Here is a 22,780-nt window from a genome sequence, read left to right as displayed (position 1 = left end):
GATTATTCAGATTTTCCTTTCAGTTATGATTTTAGTATTACTGTAGTATTATGGTGGTAGTATTGTAGTTATTGCAGCCCAGTAAACTGAGTGTGTTAACTGAAACAGTCAAATGTAGTTGGACGTCTGCAGAGATGCTCTTTATTTCAGGCGACGTTCAGGATACAAATGTTGAAGGACTGACTTACACTGTCTTTGTGTCTTTGTTTAGAAGCAGAGCGGCACAGATGGATCCAGTTCTCAACCCTGTCATCACTGTGGTGGTGGGAAAGACTTTCATTGTGACCTCTGTGGAAAAACTTTCAGTCAGCAAAAGACCCTAAAAGTACATCAACGTAGACACACTGGAGACAAACTGAAATACTGCAAAGAATGTGGGAGAAGCTTCACCACAACACATCACTTAAAACAACATGAACTGATTCACAGTGGGGTTAAAAAGCACCTCTGTGATCAGTGTGGGTCATCCTTCACCACTGCATGGAAGCTTAAAACACACAAACGAGTCCACACAGGAGAGAAACCACACAAGTGCAGACACTGTGAGAGAAGCTTCTCACAGTCAGGTCATCGTAACACTCATGAACGTGCACACATGGAAGGAAACTACAGCTGTGACCAGTGTGACAAGAGCTTCAGGAATCTCAGTTCATACTCTGCACACAAACGATCCCACGTTACTAATAAACTGTTTCACTGTTACCAATGTGCCCAAACATTCACCTCATTGTCTGCTCTGTGCAAACATCAGCGCGATCACTCAGGGCTGAAATCACTCCCATCACTGGATCACAGTGAATCTGAATACACAGAAAGATCCTCTGATCAGAGTCAAAAAGCTTGAGATCAGGCTCCACAGAGTTCAGATAGAATCATTTAAACTTGTGTTGAACTGAACTGGTTGCTGGGCTGAACTTCTACATAATACAGATCTACATGGGATCTTCTTTTCTGTTGTTTTACTGAGTCAGTTTTGTCCTTTTTTCTCTGTCCTGGTTTTGCTCGTCTGTAAATGATTGAAACTCAGTCAAATAGTTCATTTTTCTCCAGCAAAACGTTTTGGAAACTCATGTCTAACAAAATGAAAAAAAAACCCCTCCTAAAACAAAATAATGACTCTGGAAAGCTGGTCTTTGGTCCCCCCATTCCTGGGACATTTGAGACTTCCCTGGTGAAGGCACAGGCTCCTCGACACGTAAACAGCTGCAGGAGAGAGAAATCATGTAAATGTATTTGCTCGGGTATAAATCACCCAGCGATAGTGTTCTAGGGTTAAAGAGAAACTACATTTTCTAAGAACTGTCTGACGTTCACCTCTCACTCTCAGAAAGTATACAGACTTTCTTTGATTCACTAGTGAGATAAAATGCATTTCTTGGACAACTTGACTTTGATATATTTGTTTTCCAGGAGCAAAGGTCTGTTTATACTGGCGAGCGATGCAGGCAGGAAGACTCTTTACACTGTGACTGACTAATCAATCTCTTCATCATGACTTCTGCTGTCGTGGTTTTAAACCTGCGCAGTGGAGAAAAGAAGCTGAAAGAAGCTTCCTGCAAGTATCTGACGTGTCTTTAAAGAACTAAATCCTCCTCATCCTCACAGATACTCCCTCCTTAACCAGTTTCTTAAACTAGCTAACAGGTGGAGCGACACCACTGCGTACCAAAGGTTATAAAGTTAACCACACAGCAGACACTCTCGGTGCGTCAGCTGTGTGGAATCGAGTTGTTCTTGCATTAATACACATACTGAAGTAACTGCCATGAGAAAGGTGAACTGAAGCTTTGATGCTAAAGCTAAGAACCTTTTGTTCACACTGGCAAGTGTTCAATGTTACCATTTATGCCAGTTTATTAATAAAGTACTTTTAAAAACAGCAGCAGGGCTGACAAAAGTGCAATAAAGCCAAAAATCTATGAAACAGCAAATAATGAAATATTTTCATTTCAAGACCTTTTTATTAACTCTTCTCCGGCCTTTATAGCACATTTACTTGTCTTACACTCTTTCAGTTGATATGAGTGACCAATATCTAATTCATTAGCTCACTAGTGCTTTACTGTTATATTCAGTCTGCTGACTGAGATCAGGTGACATTAAAAAAATCGCTCGTGAATGAAATGTGAAAACAAAAATCATTGTGATCAAAGCTCTCTTGTTTGCTCTGAGGCACTAAAGCTGCACAGGTAATAAGCTTCTTGGCTTTAAGTGAGGATTTCCATTCGTTTGCAAGCAAATGAAGAAACAAAAGTTTGTACAGACTTTAGCGCCCTGTTGTCCACATGTGTGGACGTCACATTTTGGGACGTTTAGACCAAAATACAAAGTTTTGCTCCACAAGGACCTGATTTGCACTTACGAGGTCATTATCCTGCCTCTGTTCTATCGACATTTAAAGCGAATATCCTCATATGTGGATCTCATTTCTCTCAGAAACAAAGTTCTGGTAATTCTTTGTTTGTACATGAATCAGGTCCCAAACAGCCCAAATAGCAAAGAGACTTTAAAAATGCATGAAAGAGTTCAGGTCTTAGGAGGTTAAAGCTCTAAAAGAGAAACTCCAGTGAAACAAGTTGAGGTGACCACGTGTGTGTTGTTGTCACATGTTACTCTGCACGCCAGCAGGTGCCGACAGGTTAAACTGGCCCTGCTTTGTTTGTCCTTTTGGAGCAAAAAGCCTGTTTTTCTTGTGTTTTTAACTACATTTGATCATCACGTTGCTGATATCGTCTGATCTGCATCCCAACTGCTAAGTTTGTGTTATTTAGGTTGTTTCTTTGAATGTTTCTCTTGCTAACTGTCTGAGGTTCACCTCTCACAGAGTGAACATAATTCTGCCCTTGTAGGATTAATCTTTGTGGTTGCAAAACCGTCCATTTGTTTACCACAACTGACATGTTTCTGAATCCATCCCAGAGCCGAGGGTTTGTGTAAGTGGGTTTTTAGTGTGGGTTTTCGTGCTGGCAGGGAGGCAAAAGGTGATTTCAGTGTCTACTATATAAAGAGGCAGCAGCTTCCAGATCTTCATCTGTGTTCTCCTCCATCATCATTTCACTCATCACATGGCTTCACATCTCAGCCTTCTGGGAGTGGTGCTGTGCTCCTCATGGTTTCTGCTTCTGAAATCCCACCTCAGGCAGACTTTGATTTACAGGCAGCAACAGTCATCCATAATGGTTCTTATTTTACCGCCCATCTAGTTTCATAACCACATGTCCAACTTAGGGTTGCAGGAAGGGGAGCTTCAGTACATGTTCACGTACTGTGTTGTGTGATATACTACAAGTGTTTGTCCCATAAGTATTTGGACAATGAACTCTGCTGTAGCTGTGTCTCTGTCCAAAGTAAAACAATCAGGATGTGTTGAAGTGCAGAATCAGAGTTTTAATTCGAGGGATTTAACAAAAGAACTGCTTTAACTGCTTCCTGGCTGCGTTCAGCTGTTACTCACAGGGCACCACAGTGGGTGACTGTTCATGTGTGATTGGACACATTTTTAGGCCTGATGCCATTTCTGACACAACCCCAAAGAGATGTTTTGTCTCCTCCTGAGATTCAGCCGCTGAGCTTCCACTTGGTAGGCAAATATGTAAAGAACTATATTCAGGGGCGTTTTTAGCCCGTTTTGGGGGGTGCTTCCCAAAATGGATCAAAGCACCCCCAAAGATTTCTTACTTTTTTGACAATATTTGGTGTTTGTGTGATACACTACAAAAAGTATAGAAAGTATACAGTACTTGGTTGAGATCTTTTAACAACAGAAGTATAGATAACCCCCCTCCCAGAATGGTTTGTTCCAGCTCTCCCCTGCTCTGGCTCTGGTGCCCTTTGTGCCAGAGAGATGGTGGCTGAGACGCAGCAGAGCGGAGGTGGAAGTGCCTGGCTTAAAACAGGACATGTTAGCTGCATTTAACCTTCAGTTACTCTTTATATAGTTGGTAGGAGTCAGACCATGTTTCTGTTTACCTGAAAAACATTACACCAGGTAACCTGCTGTGTTAAACGTGTTTTCTGACGATGTTTGTCCGTAGCTGCTGTTGTTACCACTGTCCTGTTTGAAAAGGAAGGAATGAGAGAAGCTGCTCACTTTGTCATATGTGCCGATATTAAACCCAAGGTACTTACCAGGTAACTGACTGGATTCCCATTAACCTTATAACTCCTGTTGTGTGTGTGTGTGTGTGTGTGTGTGTGTGTGTGTGTGTGTGTGTGTGTGTGTGTGTGTGTGTCAGTCAGGTTCATAATGGATATAAGGACGTTTTTCCAAAAAATCAGCAACATTCAGGTAAAAATGAAAGAACAAATGATCCGTCAATAAAGGATAATGTTGGATCAGTGTTTCAGTATTTATGTCTTTTATTTGATGTTCATGTGTTTGGTTATTTGCCTTTTGGTTGAAAGTACACTGAGGGAGGACTTTTTTATTAGTGGTTTCAATAGTATTTTTTCATATTAATGTAATTTTTTCATCTAATACAATCTATTTGTGTATGATTATCAGTTCAAAGAGGGGAAAGAACAAGGTCAGGAAGAATCAGGTAAGGAAGCAGACAGGGAGCAGTGACAGTTACAGCAGAAACTGTTAAACTGATTGAGAGAGTTGATCACCAAACACTGATAGATTTGCCAACCTGAAGGTGAGGTTAAAATAAAAGAAACAATCTGCAGAGCCATGTTAGTCGTGTCTGCAGTAAAGAGCTTTTTATACATTGTACCATAGGCACAGTTGCCTCCATTTTTATAATTGTTTAAATTAATATTTTGTACATTTGTACATTTCAAGGACTCTATTTTTGGAGTGTATTTTTATGTATCTGTATTATATTATACGAACACTTTAAAAGTCTGTCCAAAGAATCACTCAGTTTACTTTTTACTCACTATGAGCATCATTCATTATTCTCCCCAGTAATTAAGGTCAGGATATGTATGTTTTTATTCCAATCCATTCTTCTTTTGCAGCGTTTAAATAACCTTGATCAGATTTGATGGTTTTGTTACAAACTTTTCAAAAACTGTTTGATTAGAGTTTGTTTTTAGAATTGAATATTGATTTATTGATTAGCATTCAAATATCTCAGTGAAAACAATAAAGATCTACCACAAAGCAAGAAACCGAGACAAGGCTAATCAAAAGGTACTGGCTGAAGCATGTTTATTAAATTGTGTTAAAATGTACAAAACAGTGATGTCATGTTTTGAGACTTGATGAATTTAAGAATCTTATGATTTAATACAGAAATTTGCAGACTTGCACAGAGAGGGTAAAATTAGGATGACTGATAACGGAGACGAAGACAACAGACGACGAGGACAGGAAGGAACAGGGGTTTAAATGCACCAAGGAGACAGTCAGAGAGAACTCGGGACAACTGGAGGCATGTAGGGATGCAGGGACTGACAGAGACGGGGAAGACGTCTCATCGTGACGAGTAAAGTTTATCTTGCCTGGCTGGGCAGCTCTCTGGGTGCTCAGCACCCCCAAAGCTCTGATCCTAGAATCGCCCCTGGTTGAGACGCATTTTCTCTAAACACCGGGTCTCTGCACCAAACACTGGTCCACCCCAAGGATCGGGTCCCCCGACACAAACAGAGTAACATAGTGTACGCTGTTAAGTGCAGGAGGATTGTCAAGTCAAGTCAAGTCAAGTTTATTTATAGAGCACATTTAAAAACAACCAAGGCTGACCAAAGTGCTGTACAGTAAATACAGATAAAAATACAATAGAACACAATTTCGTAATAACACCTCGCTGATAAAAATAAAATAAAAATATATAAAACAAATAAATTAAACCTTTCTAAAAGCCAATGAAAAGAGGTGAGTTTTAAGAGCGGTTTTAAAAGTTTCTAGGCTTTTGGAGAGTCTGACGTGAGGAGGTAAACTGTTCCACAGTCTGGGTGCAGCCACAGCAAACGCCCTCTCTCCCTTTGTCTTTAATTTATACCTGGGAACATCTAAAAGCATCAGGTCGGCTGACCTCAAAGATCTCCTGGGGCGATAAGTACTAAGGAGTTCTGACAGGTAAGAAGGTGCAGTGCCATTTAAAACCTTAAAAGCCAGCAATAAGATTTTAAAATCAATCCTAAAGGCAACTGGGAGCCAGTGGAGAGAGCAGAGAACCAGAGTGATGTGGTCTCTTTTTTTTGAACCGGTCAACAGGCGAGCGGCAGCGTTCTGCACCAGTTGAAGGCGATGTAGACAGGAACGATCTAGGCCAGCATAGAGGGAATTGCAGTAGTCTAGCCGTGAAGTAATAAAAGCATGGACCACTCTTTCTAGATCGTTCCTGCAAAGGTAAGACTTGACTTTGGCTAAAATCCGCAAATGATAAAAAGATCCCTTAACTACAGAGCTGATTTGTTTATCAAGTTTAAAAGCATTGTCAAAAATAACACCAAGACTCTTAATGGAAGAAGTGCAATCGGAGGTTAGGGGTCCCAAAAAGTCAAGAGAGAAGTTGGGATCTTTAGGAAGCCCAAACACAATGACTTCAGTTTTGCTTTCATTAAGGTGTAAGAAGTTAAGAGTCATCCAAGTCTTAATGTCAGACAAGCAGGAGAGTAGCGGCTGCAAAGAAACATTGCAGTTCAACCTCAGAGGGAGGTAGATCTGAATATCATCGGCAAAGATGTGGAAGGACACATTATGTTTACGGAGCACATCGCCCAGAGGGATTTATCAGGATTTATACATCGGGGAAACCAAACAACCTCTGGCTACAACACAGAAGAGCCACCTCGTCAGGCCAGGACTCTGCAGTCTGTTTACACCTACAGGCCAGTGGACACTCTTTCAATGATGAGGATGTAACATCCTGGACAGGGAGGAACGCTGGTTTGAGGGCGGAGTCAAGGAGGCCATTTACATGAAAAGGGAAAGACCATCTCTGAATGGAGGAGGGGCCTAAGGGTCCATCTGTCACCATCTTACATGCCATGATTGCAGCCATTCCCCAACTCTCTGTGAATGGGACTCATGGACATGGATCAGTGGTTGTTGATCGATGGTCATGAGAATCTGCATGATTAAGATGAAGGAACTGACCTCAGCCCCAGTGGGCTGGTTTCAGTCATTATGCAAATGTCCTGTTTATAAGATTGAAACCTGCAGCTGAGACTGAAGACGTCACCTGATGATGACGAAACGTTTCTCTCACAAAACGCTGCGTCCAGATGAACAGAACCAACTTTTGGAGACTCGTCTCTTGTACTGACTCACAGTTTTGTGTCTCTTGCAGCTGTTTCATCGGGCATGTTTGTTGTGACCCAGAGTCCAGATGTTTCTGTCATGGAGGGAGAGACCGTAAGCATCACCTGCTGCTGGACAAGAACGTCTGAAAGATTCAGAGTGGCCTGGCTGAAAAATCAAACAACAATTAAGAGAGAGACCAACGCAAATCAAGCTCCAAGTGTCTGAAAAAGGAGGCAAAGACTCATCTTTGAACATTTCAAACATCAGAGGATTCAGGAACACACATCTGTAAAGTGACTGTGGAGATTCCATCTTTAACTGTGTCTAAAGGAAATGGGACCATCATCACAGTCAGAGAGAAGACGGTGAATAACAACAACAACAACCACACAGACTCCAGTGAGTGAACACGTTCAGTTTGGTGACCAACACGCCTCCAAAATATGTCAACATGTCGTCTTTTACAGATTAAACGCTGTCACATAAAAGTTTAGTCTGTCACGTGTCTGTGCTGTTACCGTACACGTGGCAGCCTTTGGTCGTCTGAAGGGACGATTAATAAACATTGAATCCTCCAAACCAGAGCGATGAAACTACCTGAACGTCTGTCAGCTGAAAACCTTCAAACTTACAGACGTTTGTGACGACTGGCTTAGAAAAAACTTTACAAACTTGTTCAGCGTTTTTGGTTTTGTTTTAAATTTATGTGATGATTCCAAAAACACTGCTGATTAAAAATGAATGATTGACTTTTGACTGATTGTCTCATTTAATGAATTAATTAATACTTATCATAGTAAACTCCTCTGGGTTACCATAGTAACACGACCAGTAAAGATGCTGTGGCATGCAGACTGGAGCAGCAGGGATCAAACCACCGACCTTTCTATTGTCAGGTGACCTGCTCCACCTCCTGAGCCCCACTTCTCATGACAAATGACTTCCTTTTCTTTTATTCTCACTGACACTTGAGGATCATGTTTGATTAGAGCTGCTGCTTATTCTGCAGCCACAGGATGTGCCGAGGCTCAGGGAGGGGCAGCCATGTGACCAGTTCGGCTGAGAGAAAGAAGACATCAAAGACGTGCTGTGGAAGAGCCAGATATGAATAATAACTCATGATTAAACACGTAGAGGTGTATTAACACACAGTGAGTGAAGAAGAAACACCCAGTGCATCATGGGAGTCCCCCAGCAGCCTACACCTATTGGGTGGTTGTTACATGTACAAGATTCAAACTTGTGATTTGAACGAAATAATTTCATGTTTCTGTGGTGAACATAATTAAATCATGTAGCATCTGCATGAAATTCAGACACTTAATTCTTGTTCTTGTTGAGATGACAGGATACAATCTAGTCAGAGTGGTTCGTTACCTGGACTCACGAAGTTCACAAGATCACATTAGATGTCAAACTGCAGGAAAATCACTGGAGTTTTCAGCAGCAGACAACTACGCCCACAACAACAGATTTCTTTGAGTGTAACTAAGGGAGGATCCAGGGTCACCTGGTCCAGCCCTAACTATATGCTTTAGCAAAAAGGAAAGTTTGAAGCCTAATCTTGAAAGTAGAGATAGTGTCTGTCTCCTGAATCCAAACTGGAAGCTGGTTCCACAGAAGAGGGGCCTGAAAACTGAAGGCTCTGCCTCCCATTCTACTTTAACCCTTAGATGCACACGTGGGGTCAAAAATGACCCCAGGGGTTGTTTTTCTCCAAAATCTTTAAAATGCAAAGTTGTAATATATTCATATTCCAGGTATTCCTCATAAAATATGTTTGTAACATGAGGCCATTTGCATTTTTATTTATTTTTTCATTAATTAAAAAAATGCAGTTTTTGTATCACTACCCCACTCTTCCACAAGTGGGGTTAAAAATGACTCCAAGCAGTTCCTATGGAATCTTCTATGAAACTTTCATTCTTAGCAACTCTGACTGTTCCACTTACACTTCTGATGGATCAAGAATTAATTTTTGCACAGTAACGTACATGATTTATAGTCAGGGCTGCACATACAGTGGGGCAAAAAAGTATTTAGTCAGCCACCGATTGTGCAAGTTCCCCCACTTAAAATGATGACAGAGGTCAGTAATTTGCACCAGAGGTACACTTCAACTGTGAGAGACAGAATGTGAAAAAAAAATCCATGAATTCACATGGTAGGATTTGTAAAGAATTTATTCGTAAATTAGGGTGGAAAATAAGTATTTGGTCACCTCAAACAAGGAAAATCTCTGGCTCTCACAGACCTGTAACGTCTTCTGTAAGAAGCTTTTCTGTCCCCCACTCGTTACCTGTATGAATGGCACCTGTTTGAACTCATCATCTGTATAAAAGACACCTGTCCACAGCCTCAAACAGTCAGACTCCAAACTCCGCCATGGCCAAGACCAAAGAGCTTTCGAAGGACACCAGGAAAAGTATTGTAGACCTGCACCAGACTGGGAAGAGTGAATCTACAATAGGCAAGCAGCTTGGTGTGAAAAAAATCAACTGTGGGAGCAATCATCAGAAAATGGAAGACATACAAGACCACTGATAATCTCCCTTGATCTGGGGCTCCACGCAAGATCTCATCCCGTGGGGTCAAAATGATCATGAGAACGGTGAGCAAAGATCCCAGAACCACACGGGGGGACCTGGTGAATGACCTGCAGAGAGCTGGGACCAAAGTAACAAAGGTCACCATCAGTAACACACTACAACGGCAGGGAATCAAATCCCGCAGTGCCAGACGTGTTCCGCTGCTGAAGCCAGTGCATGTCCAGGCCCGTCTGAAGTTTGCCAGAGAGCACATGGATGATACAGCAGAGGATTGGGAGAATGTCATGTGGTCAGATGAAACCAAAGTAGAACTTTTTGGTATAAACTCAACTCGTCGTGTTTGGAGGAAGAAGAATACTGAGTTGCATCCCAAGAACACCATACCTACTGTGAAGCATGGGGGTGGAAACATCATGCTATGGGGCTGTTTTTCTGCCAAGGGGACAGGACGACTGATCCGTGTTAAGGACAGAATGAATGAGGCCATGTATCGTGAGATTTTGAGCCAAAACCTCCTTCCATCAGTGAGAACTTTGAAGATGAAACGAGGCTGGGTCTTCCAACATGACAATGATCCAAAACACACCGCCCGGGCAACAAAGGAGTGGCTCCGTAAGAAGCATTTGAAAGTCCTGGAGTGGCCTAGCCAGTCTCCAGACCTCAACCCCATAGAAAATCTGTGGCGGGAGTTGAAAGTCCGTGTTGCTCGGCGACAGCCCCAAAACATCACTGCTCTCGAGAAGATCTGCATGGAGGAATGGGCCAAAATACCAGCTACTGTGTGTGCAAACCTGGTAAAGACCTATAGTAAACGTTTGACCTCTGTTATTGCCAACAAAGGTTATGTTACAAAGTATTGAGTTGTATTTTTGTTATTGACCAAATACTTATTTTCCACCCTGATTTACCAATAAATTCTTTACAAATCCTACCATGTGGATTCATGGATTTTTTTTTCACATTCTGTCTCTCACAGTTGAAGTGTACCTCTGGAGCAAATTACTGACCTCTGTCATCATTTTAGGTGGGGGAACTTGCACAATCGGTGGCTGACTAAATACTTTTTTGCCCCACTGTAAGTGGTCCGCAGGTGTGCATTCGCTGTCAAAATATGAGCATTCCCGGAAATTCAGAGAATACACGCTTCTTTTGCGGTGGAGGAGCACCTGTCACGGTCCTGGGGCTCCTGACCCAGCGTTTTTAGTTCTTTGTGATGTTTGTATTTTTGTACTTGTGTGAGTTATTCTATGGTTTCTAGTTTCGATCCCTTGCCCTTCATGTTGCTCTGTGTCCCCTCTGTTCTGTGTAAGTCTGTGTCTGCATGTTTGAGTTCCGCTCTGTGTCTCTCGGTTCTTAGAGTCCTCCGCCTTATGGTTTATGTCTCTGTGTTTCTTAGCTGCTGTCTCCACTGTGTCAAGTTCGCGTCTCTGTGTGATCCTTCCTGTTTTACTTTGAAGGTCCGTGTCTTATGTGAATGTGTCCTGCTTTGCTTGTCTCGTCAGTCCTGATTTCTCCCATCTGTGCCCTCCTTCTGTGTCTCATTCCCCTCGTTACTCCCCAGTGTATTTAAACCCTGTGTTTCTCTGAGTCAGTGTCGCGTCGTCCCTCTTGCTGTGTGTGATTCTCCCCGTGTCTTCTGGTATGTGTTATAATTAGCATTTCCCAGTTTAGTTTTGCATTGCTTGTGTTCTGTTTTCCAGCAATAAAGCTGTGCTTTTGAGTTCAAGTTCTGTCCCCGTGAGTTTGCGTTTGGGTCCAATCACTGCCTGCCACACAGCGTTTCATGACAGTACGATGTGACCACAACATGGACCCAGCAGACTTACCCGGGGAGAGCAATCTGATACGTGTGTAACGCCTAGTCGAGTGGATAACCCACACTTCAAATACACGGGCAAAGATTGTGGGAATAAATGCTATCGAAGCAATCCTCGGAGGAAATTCCCATCTCCGCCAGGTCAGAGGATGTGTGGACTTATTGGCCAATTTGAGGCGGCGCGAGCCCAGCAGCAACAGACAACAGCCACCCTGGAGCAGCCACGTCAGCCACACCGGCCGGATGTGGTTTTGCCCGGCCCTTCGGAGCCGTCTGTGAGGAAGAAACGACGATCACGCCGCCAGCGCGCCACCCCACAGCCGGACGTTCGGACTTGTACATCGCCGGCTGTGGTGAGTAAGGACTCTGTTTCTGTGTCGAACCGTGGGACTATTCGTTCAGGGGTTGTGTTTTGTGCTACGGATGGTAATGTGAACAGTTTATCAGCTGCCCAGCCTCCTGAAGCTCTCTTAGCTGCCCAGCTACAAGCTGCGTCTCCTGTGTCCCCGCTAGCACAGCCATTAACTCCACCACAAGCTCCATTTTCACCTCTACCATCGCTTCAGTCATCAGTTCGGTCTGCCGCTCAGTCACCCTTAGCTCCATCTTCCACACTACCACCTGTTTCTCTTCCGCCACAACCATCACTACACTCAGCCATTCAGGCTGCTACTCAGTCAGTCATTCAACCTATAGCCCTGCCATTAAGACACTCTGTAGCTGAGCCATTATCCATCCAACCCGCAGCCAATTCAGCTGCTCCTCCACCCGTTACACCTCCACCACAACCGTCACTGCAGTCTCCAGTTCAGTCCCCTGCAGCTCAGCTTTCCCCAGTGCAGTCTCCAGTGTCTCCAGTGTCCCCAGTGCAGCCTCCCTTAGCACAGTCATCCACTCAACCACCAGCACCACAACCATCACTACCTCTAGTTCATTCCCCTGTGAAGTCATTAACTCCACCACCTACTCCACTCTCACCACCACCGTTACTACAGACATCAGTTCAGTCCCTGTGCAGTCATTTACTTCTCCACCATTAGCAGCTCAGGTCCCCGTGTGTCCAGCAGCTCAGGTCCCCGTGTGTCCAGCAGCTCAGCTCGCACCTGAACCTTTGGCCCAGTTCCCCGTAGCAGTGCAGTTTTCTAGCCAGCTTAACTTTGAGCCCGGGGTCCCAATTCTCTCTGGCTCTACATCAGCTCCTGCTGGAAGCTCGGATGAGCTCATCCAGCACTCCGCGGCTCCCGCGCCGCCATCTACCTCGTCCGCTGGGGGTTCCAGTGAGCCCAGCCAGCACCTCCTCGTCTCCGCTGGAGGGTCCGAGGGGCCCGTTGCTCCACCAGCGTCATCAGCTTCAGCGTCGCCTGGTCCAGCTCCAGCGTCATCAGCTTCAGCGTCGCCTGGTCCAGCTTCAGCGTCAGCCTTGTCTGGTCCTGCCTCGCCTGGTCCTGTGCCCACCGAGCCTCGGCCAGTATGCCTGACACTTAAGAACCGCCGCTGCCTTCTGCGCGGCCGGCCCCCTGAACTGCTCTGTCGTCTCCTTCACCGCCGCTGCCTTCCGCGCGGCCAGCCACCTGAACTGCTCCGTCGTCTCCTTCGCCGCCGCCGTTGCCGTCCGCATTGTCGGCCCCCTGAACTGCCCTGTGTTTGGGCTGTTTTCTTGGGCTCCGGTGTTTGCTGTGCTCCGCTTTTGTTATCTAAAGTAACACGGCTGCTATGAGGCCAGCTAGGATCCCTGTGGCCCTACAAATGATCCAGGACGGATGGGATGAAGAGCCCATTGGGGGCATTGACTCAGAATCTCACATCTAAGATATAGAGGACCCAGACTATTGCCCCCCCACTGAACAAGGCCTGTCAGATACAGAGGAGTCCTCTGAAGAGGAAATAAATATTTAGTCTAACAGAATAAGCCCCTCTTACTGCTCTAGCCACAATATTCTGAATTAGTCGGCCAGGGCTTGCACCTGGGTTTAGTACTTTCTCCCCACTAAATGCATGGAAGATGTTCATGTCTGATAATTTAATAGAAGAGGTGCTGTCATACACAAACATGGAGGCACAAAGAGAAGCCACAGACAGGGGAAAGAGTGGAAAAATGTAATCAAACATAAGCTCCTGGCCTTCATTTGATTGACCATTCTTGCAGGAAGTGAGAAGAACTGGGATGTACCAGTCGGTGTGTTTTTTGGGAGTCCTCTGCATAACCCATTGTTCAAGGCCACTATGTCAATTCAAAGATTTAAAGATTTCGCCGTTTCTTGCACTTTGAGGACAAGAGGACCAAAGCCTACCGACTGAAAACAAACCACATGGCAGCTTTCTGCTACATATGGGACCTGTTCCTGGTCAACTGCAGGCAGAAATTCATCCACAGTGATTGTGTTACAGTGGATGAACAACTTGTGCCTTTCAGAGGGAAGACCCAGCTTCTGCAGTATATGCCGAGCAAGCATACAAAAGTGATACAAAAACTGAAAATTAATGAAAAAATAAATAAAAATGCAAAGGGCCTCATATCACAATCATGTTTTATGAGAAATACCTCAAATATGAAAATATTACAACTCTTCGTTTTAAAGATTTTGAAGAATAACAACAGAGTTTATAGCAAAATGCATTGTTTCTATTTGGGGTCATTTTTGACCCCACTCGTGGAAGAGTGTAGGTATTGGTAGGTTGTGCATCCAAGGGTTAAATACTCTAGGAACAACAAGTAGGCCTGCAGTGTGAGAGCAAAGTGCTCTAATAGGGTGATATGGTACTATAACAGGGGTCCCCAACTCCTGGACTCCGGTCCAAATCCAGACCCCAAGAGGATTTTGTCCGGATCACAAAGCAGTTTCTCATTTACCGTGTAGTTGGATAGTTTCTTCCTGCCGGCTGCCGTGGCTGACTTTTGAACTTCCGCGACACGCAGCTATGCAGGTTAGCATCATGCTGGTCCACTCTCCCAGCCAGCTGTTGGCGGTAATGCACCACCAACTGCCAATAAAACGACAAAGAAGAACAAGCTATGTGGGTGTGCGGGTTGATAGGTTACTATCTTGGGAGCTTGCTGAGTGGATGAGTAAAAGAAGATGGCTTTGTCAAAAATACTTATAAAGTTATAAAGAGTGGAAGTCTGAAGAGCTGTTATGAAATCAAACATAAGAACTTCAACCAAAGCTGTGCGCCTGGGTCTGACGGTAGAACAAGAAGAATAAATGAGGTATGAGCGGCTACACGGCTGATAACAGTCTGTGACAGCACAACAGCATACGAGTGTTCACTGTGAGCACGGTGGATTTTAGGAGGACACAAAAAGACTTTCACTGACTGGAAAATGATGAAGAGTGAAAGGAAGCTGCAGCAGAAACACTTTTTAGTTTGGAAGAGAAACAATGTAACACTTTTAGATGGAAACAATGTAAAGTGCAACAATTTACCTTCAATAAAAAATAAATTACATCCTATAAACATTTGAACCGTTTGATACTGAAACATAAAATGAAATAAACTCCATAAACAATCAAAATGAATTCAAACTGATCAGCAACATTAACTCAGGAGCACAATATATGAAACACTTTAACCTACAAAACAAAAACGAATCAAACAGTTTGTGCTGATTTCTTTCTTTGATCAAAATAACAAAGTCAGCATTAATGGCTCCGACGAGCACGTTTTGCAGTGCACAGCTTTTCAAAGCAGCTTTGAAGCAGGATCCTGCAGCTCTCAGCTCCTGCTCAGTGTTTAGCTGGGACCTGGACTTGGTCTGCAGCAGCAGAGAAGCCTCACAAAGATGAGACTAAAGGAAGAAGAACGCCCAGAGCCTGCTGCCCTCAGAGTGGATACTGCTTCTCTACACTCAGCCAGAATCCACTCAGTGTCTGTGATGTGAACTGCAGTCTCAGTGTGGAGTCAGACGTCAATGAACTGGTTCTGCTCTGCAAAGCTGAAACCAGTTGGAGCTGGTCATGCTGGGAACTGTTTTCATGGAAGTCCTTTTAAAAGTATCCCATCAGTGATGAAATATGCTGCTTGATATATGGAGTCACTGAGGCGGCATCATCGTCAGTAGTGTCAACAAATTCATGCAGGTTCTCCAATGAATCTGTGTCTCCTTCATCGAGTCTCCTGCCCCACACTGCAAGCTTTCAGTGACAGAGCTGATCTTGTGACCTGAGGGAGGTTTTTATCTTTCCCTTGAAGCTGTAGATTTACTTCATTTCCAAATATGTCCCTCAGGTAGGCCAGTTTTGCCAGGAAGCTCTCATCACTAACTCTGCGACTTCATACTTGTGCTCCTGCTCCAAAAACATCTGATCTGCTCTCTGAGCTCAAAAACTCAGGACAAGACTTTTCCTGGTGACAGCCGCCTGGCTTCACTGTGAAACAGCACAGCTTGATGTTCGGCTCCATCTCCTCACAGACAGCAGAGACACTCTTGTTTTTACTGGTCTGGTCTTTATAAAACCGACTACACCAATAATTTCAGTCATAACCTCACTGAATTCAGAGGAAAGCTGCTCTCAGTGTGAAACACTCCAGCAGAGGGCGCTGTTAAGTCCTTATTGTAACACAGTTACTGTGTGCAGTTAGACTTCATACATAATCTGCACTTATTTCCATCAGACATGCTGTCAGTAAATGATTGGTTTCTATTGATTCTACTTCCTGTTGACTCGTTTGATGACAGTGAAACAATCACAGCTGATTGTGTGATGATGTAAACTGTCACTGTTACATTCAGTGTGTGTGACATAATGTTAGTGCAGGCTGATAACAGCCTGGTTCTGTTAGAAACACATGAACGTGTCCATAGATCAGTGTGTGTTTAACATGAGAGCTTCAGCCCTGCTGATGTGTTAAATAAAGACATGCAGGAAAACTGATGAGACTCTGAAATAACTCTTTATATTTATAATGTAACTCTGCATCAAAAGAACAACAAAGGATCCCAGACAGGTTTCTGTGAACAAAGACCATTCTGATGTTTCTGTGTTTCTAACACTTTGACATTATTAGTAAACAGACTGCAGTGAGCAGCATTTATAAAGAGCTTCTATATAAAGATATGACAGCTGTTTGACAAGTTTATCACTCTGTGTTTGGACCTGATCAGTCCAGCTGTTTACTTGAAACATGTTCATTTACCTGTTCTGTTATATTCATGTTCTTGTCTCTGTTGAAAACACATTTTAATGTCCCTCAGATTTTTCTCCCAGATGAATAAATCTAAAAATGACACAAACTGACTGCAGCTACTTTTTGTCCTTTCTGTCAAAAACCTTCATGTGACTCATGAGAGACACGTTTCAGCTGTTTGTGACAGATCAGAGGCCAACAAGTCATTTATAACACTTTCCATCATTGTTTAAAGTTCTCAGTGTTTCTGTGTTGCTGCGTATAGGATCTCCCAGCATCATCACTGTGCTGTCCAATCATTGTGTGCGAGGTTACCCTTATAGTGCGATGTGTGTTTGCACAAAGAGAAGCATGTGTGTCAAATATAAATAAGCACAGAACAGAAACAGCTGCTCGTTTCTTCTGTTTAGAGTCAAGTTAGTGTTTTGTGTCTTTGTTTGAGGCCTGATGTCGAGCAGAGGTGTGTGTAACTGCACTGGTCTGTTATATGTGTGAAGTGTGTGCTTCTCTTCAGCATCATCTTTGTCACTGCTGATTCCTTTGTGTCATCATGTGTTGAGAAGAGAGAACAGTTATAACGGAGGAGCAAAAGGAAGCCCTGAAATCTGCATCAACAAGGAAGTGTTGGCTCACCAGTGATCCCAGCAGAGCCACTGGTTTGGCTCCAGTTGTTCTAGATTCAATGATGTTGCTGCTACAGATACATGTCAGCATCTTTATTGTAGTAAAGTCTTGTAATGTGAAGATAGAAACAAGGCAGCAAACAGCTCCATGATCTGATCTTAATGATGTTGTTTTTATTCCTGTCTGTCAGAACTGGATTGGAAACTATCAAAGGTCTAAAAACAGCCTCGACCCTCCCACAGAGCAAACTTTACACACGTCATCTTTCAGCTACAATCTTTGTTGCAGGGATCTTCTGCCAAACAAGGCTGAGAGAAGATTTCTTACAGCTGTCATGTTGATGCTGTTTCAGTCTTTGGGCAAACACACTCATATATTAGGGCTGATATCAGGGCTGCACAAGTTCTTGTGATCATGAATAACAGAAGTGTGGAAGGCAAACATGTTATTGTTGGATGAAACTTCATGAATCCTTTGTAGATTTGAGCTGTTGGAGCCTTTCTTTTCTCTTCAGGTGTACAGATGCTGAGGAGGCAGGTGAAGCAGGTGGAGCTGTTGTGATGCTGGCAGAGGGTGTGTCTTAGTAACTCTGTGAGGCAGAACTGGATCCAACATTGTGGATGTGTTGATGTTGGAGCCATTAAGAGTCTCTGGCCACACTGTAGGATTTCCCTTTGATCCACTGTGGGGGCATTTTGGAGTCTGTCAGTGAAACTCTTCATGTTTGTGTTTGACTCCAGTTTATAGAAACAGAGAAATGTGTCATGCTTTTGTTCGGCCTCCACAAATACACACATTTGTTCATTGGTTGGACTTTTTGGAAGGAGACACATTGAAAACCATGTTAATAAGATCTTGTTGTTTCCTGTGGATCCGACACAGAGAGTGGACTTCAGACAGAAAGCGTGGAAGAGATTTTAGAGGCCGTGTGTGGCAACAGGAAGTTTCTGTGTGTTTGCTGATCTTACATGTGGAAAACAACACGTGATGTTTGTGAAGTTCTACAATGATCATTGTTCTCACAGCATTTTGAGTGGGAACAGTTCAAACTGGGAGTAGTGGGAGTTATTTACTGATTGAAACAAGCTGAATGTTTCTGTGACGATGAAGATCAGCAGCTCAGCTGATCAATGAACTGACATCTATCAGTCGTTTCATGAGATGAAGTCATCAGCAGACATTTGTTCTGACTGTGTGATGAATGTCAGAACGTCAGGGCTCTGCTTTAGTCACTGCTTGATGATCATTGGCTCATTGTTGAATCCAGGGCCCAGTCTGACCTCTGACCTTTGCTGCAGGTCTTCTGTGTTATCTCCACTTTCATGTCTGATCTTCTGCTGTATCGTCCAAAATAAACATCTGGATCATTTCCAACACTTCAGCAGATCTTTAGTTTGGGCAGTGCAGCACAGAATAACACATATTGTACTATACTGCCCACTTCCTGATCTTATTGGATCTGTGTGTGAGGTTGGTGAAGGAAACACATGTTTACTGAGTGAGTCGCTGCCATTAGGAACTAGTTTTTATATCACAGCCTGGAAATCACACAGGACCATTTCTGCAAGTGAAAAGTCGTCATTGGAGGAAAATGATTGTGTAGTTTGTGCGACTGAAGACTTGTCCCAACTACATGTGCTGCTGACCTTTGACCTTTCCTTTAGGTGCACAGAGGAGTCTGTGGAAACATCCAGAACTGAGGCAGTGCTACAGATGCTTCAAATAAAGTGGTGTATTATTCATGTTTTCTATGGATCACATCCAGTATCCTGATCTAACGAGCCCCCTTTTTGTGGATTTTAGAGCCTCTGACTTTTGCTGCGTCTCATTTCAAGCACAAGAGCAAGAAGTGGATGAAGAAATGGGGCGAGTGGGGTCAGTGTGGTGCACGTCAGCTGTGCTCACACATGCTTTCACAAAGAACATGTGTGTTCATCGGCAGCATTAAGGTGCACTTTAATCTTCATAATAATAAAGAATTCTGACTTTATTCTTCTGAATGCTCACAGTCATGTTGCAGCTCTGCTCAGCTTTAAGAAAATGTTCTACCAGGATGTTACTTTCCTAAACGTGTTCTCCAAATGTTCCAAAGACTTTGTTCTAAGTAGTTCTACATGATGAAACATCCACACTAAGTTTAAGAAGGACACACAAACACCATCTGTCCTTTCATCATGTGTACAAACGTGTTCAGATGTCAAATGTACCGTGAATGGATGCAAATGTGGATCGTTCCAATAAAATGAGGCAGTTTTGTGAGTGGATCCCAGTTTGAAGTTCATTAAAACCTATAAGAACATGTTATTCAAACCAATTTTATCCAACAGGAAGAAGGATCAGGGGAACAGGAAACATTCAAACATGTTTACTGTAAGAACTGCACAAAGGAAGGAAACACAATCCTACACACGAGCACTTTAAAATGGACATTTAGCTTTTCAAACATCAGGGAGCTGCAATAACAACACTGTGCCCATTCTGATCAGACTGAAAGATTTATAGAGATTTATCCATGTGCTGGAAAAGGATTTGATATCAACATAGATGCAGATTAGCAGGAGCATTTTCTTCATATTGATTTAGAGTTCAGTACCAGGAATATGTAGAATTAACATCTGTGTGCATGACGAGTGATGAAAATTCAAAGTCAGGCTTTCAAAGGATGTCAGAATTGGTGTCTCTATCTGTGACTGTCCCAGAGGAACCTACCTGAGGGATTATTACAGATCTGTCTATATAGAAAGACTTGCATTGATTCACAGTGTACAATTCTTTCTAATCTATTAACATCTTCCTCCAAATCCTGTTTCTGCTGTTTAATGACATATGTCTGAATACAGACAGTGGAAAAATGTCAGTTTTAGTTTTACTGGATCTCAGTGCAGCATTTGATACAGTTGACCACAACATATTACTCAAACGACTGGAGAACTGGACAGGTCTTTCAGGAACTGTACTAAACTGGTTCAAAACATACTTAGAAAACAGGAAATACTTTGTATCAATAGGTAACTTCACATCTGAGCAGACAAGTATCACATGTGGAGTTCCCCAAGGTTCCATCTGGGGACCCTTTCTGTTTAACATTTACATGCTCCCACTGGCACAGATTATAAAGAACAACAAAATAAACTGTCATAGCTATGCAGATGACACACAAATATATATCACAATGTCACCAGGAGACCAAGGCCCCGTACAATTTTCTCCAGCTAAACAAAAACAAAACTGAGGTAATAGTCTTTGGCGCCAAAGAAAAACGATTACAGGTCACCAGAGAACTTCAATCTATACATCTAAAAACCACAAACCAGGCGAGAAATGTGGGTGTAGTGATGGATGCAGACCTAAACTTAGAAAAACACATTAAGACAATAACAAAGTCAGCTTACTATCACCTCAAGAATATTTCAAGGATAAAAGATCTGATGTCTCAACAGGACCTGGAAAAACTAGTCCATGCATTCATCTTTAGTAGGCTTGATTACTGTAACAGCATCTTTACAGGTCTACCTAAAAAATCAGTCAGACAACTACAGCTCATTCAGAACTCTGCTGCTCGAGTCCTCACTAAGACCAAAAAAGTGGACCACATCAGTCCAGCTCTGAGGTCCTTACACTGGCTGCCTGTCCGTCAGAGGATAGACTTTAAAGTTCTGATGTTGGTCTATAAAGCTCTGAATGGTTTAGGACCAAAATACATCAGTGACCTCCTGACCCAGTATGAACCTTCCAGATCCCTCAGGTCATCTGGATCCGGTCTTTTATCAGTTCCCAGAGTCAGAACCAGACACGGAGAAGCTGCATTCAGCTTTTATGCTCCTTATATCTGGAACAAACTCCCAGAAAGCCTCAGATCAGCTGAAACACTCAGTTTATTTAAATCCAGGTTGAAGACTCACCTGTTCTCAGCTGCATTTGAATAAAGCACCAAATCCACACTTTTAAGCTTAAATTTCAAAACTTACATTTAACTACTGATTTTATCTACTGTTCTGATTTTATCTGTTTTGATTTTATATACTGTTTTGTTTGTTTGTTTGTTAATTAGTTAGTTTGTTTGCTTGTTTTAATCAATTTTAAATCATGCTTTTTATTTGTTTTTGTTTCTAATGTCTCTGTAAAGCACTTTGAATCACCTTGTTGTTGAATTGTGCTATACAAATAAACTTGCCTTGCCTTGCCATCAGAAGGGCTCAAACCTCCTGCTGTTTCTACTGGACCATAAATTCTACTTTATGATCATCTTCAAAAATAAAAACGTGAGTTTATTTGTGAACTCTGTGAAATGTGTCTGATGTTTAGTTTGAACCAATCCTGTGTCAGCCGCAGGCACATCATTGCCACACATACAAATGGGTGCGTTCCTGTTTAGACCTGCTGGCTGTCAATGGGCTTCATTCCATTTCAGCCATTTCCGGTGGTCGGCTGTGATCTAAACTCAACATGGCTCCTGTGTTAGAAGAGCCTCTGATTTTAAACTTTGCACATTTAATAGTTTCTTTCCAACACTGTGGAGCTACCAGCCCAGTATATGTAGCCACAGTAGATGGAGTTATCAAGCTGACTGACAAACATCAGGACTCATGTGATTCCTACATGTGGACCTTTCACAGATGGATCCAAGTGCAGATTCAACTCTGCATTACATTTGACTTCAGCTGTTACACACTTTCTAGCTGTGTCACTTCCTGCTTTTTGGATCAGATAGTTTATCCATGTCCACAAATGTTTGGCTGCATGTTTTTATCATCTATATTTCCAGTCTTCATACAGCCGATATTTCATGTGAACTCCCAGCTGCCAGCTGCCATCATGTTTTCAGGGTTCATTCAGTGTTGAAATGTAGGACAAACAGCAGCACATGTTCTCTAAATGTTTGCAGTCATTTTACATGAAGCTGATACTACATGAGACATTTTCCATATTTACTGTCTTTGAACAGAGAATAATAAAGCCATCAAACATATACAGGCTGTGCAAATACAAACTTCTGTGGTGCATTTGATGACCTGCAGAGGAGAACAAGTCGGGCTTTTCAGCCCTAACACAACCTCTTTGTTCTCAATACTACAAAACCTTCAAAGGCTGATATGCAAGTTTGCATGAATCACCAACACAGTTGTGTTTGTTTCTAGTATAGTTATTAATAAGCTGATCAAATATCTGCTCACTGACTAGATCCTGTATCTATTACAGATGAACTGGATATCACAGCGCATGTTGTTAATCCGTCATATCAAACTAAACCGTGTTGCTGGTGTAAATATCCTCCAATAAAGTCAGATGAGGGCTACTGTTGCCAGGTAACGATGATGTCACACTGGATCTTCTGATCTTTAGCATCGTAGCGCTCGGAGTCTGATGTTGGCTCATGTGTTGTTAAACACCAACATGACGTTCTACTAGTCAAGGCCTCACCTTCACCCACTGATGCTGATCACACAGACCCACTAATAGAACTGT

The 22,780-nt window shown here is 42.9% G+C and overlaps 1 protein-coding gene across 1 annotated transcript in view; it reads right to left on the bottom strand.

The window, feature by feature from the left end:
* Positions 1–22,780, bottom strand: part of LOC309702393 (NACHT, LRR and PYD domains-containing protein 3-like) — a 200,764-nt gene that overhangs the window by 84,536 nt on the left and 93,448 nt on the right. The window lies entirely within an intron of this gene.

This window comes from Aulonocara stuartgranti (assembly GCF_965226115.1).
Source record: "Aulonocara stuartgranti genome assembly, chromosome: 3".
Lineage (NCBI taxonomy): Eukaryota > Metazoa > Chordata > Actinopteri > Cichliformes > Cichlidae > Aulonocara > Aulonocara stuartgranti.
The sequence above is the reverse complement of the archived record's forward strand: the minus strand, read 5'-3'. Positions and strand labels throughout refer to the sequence as shown.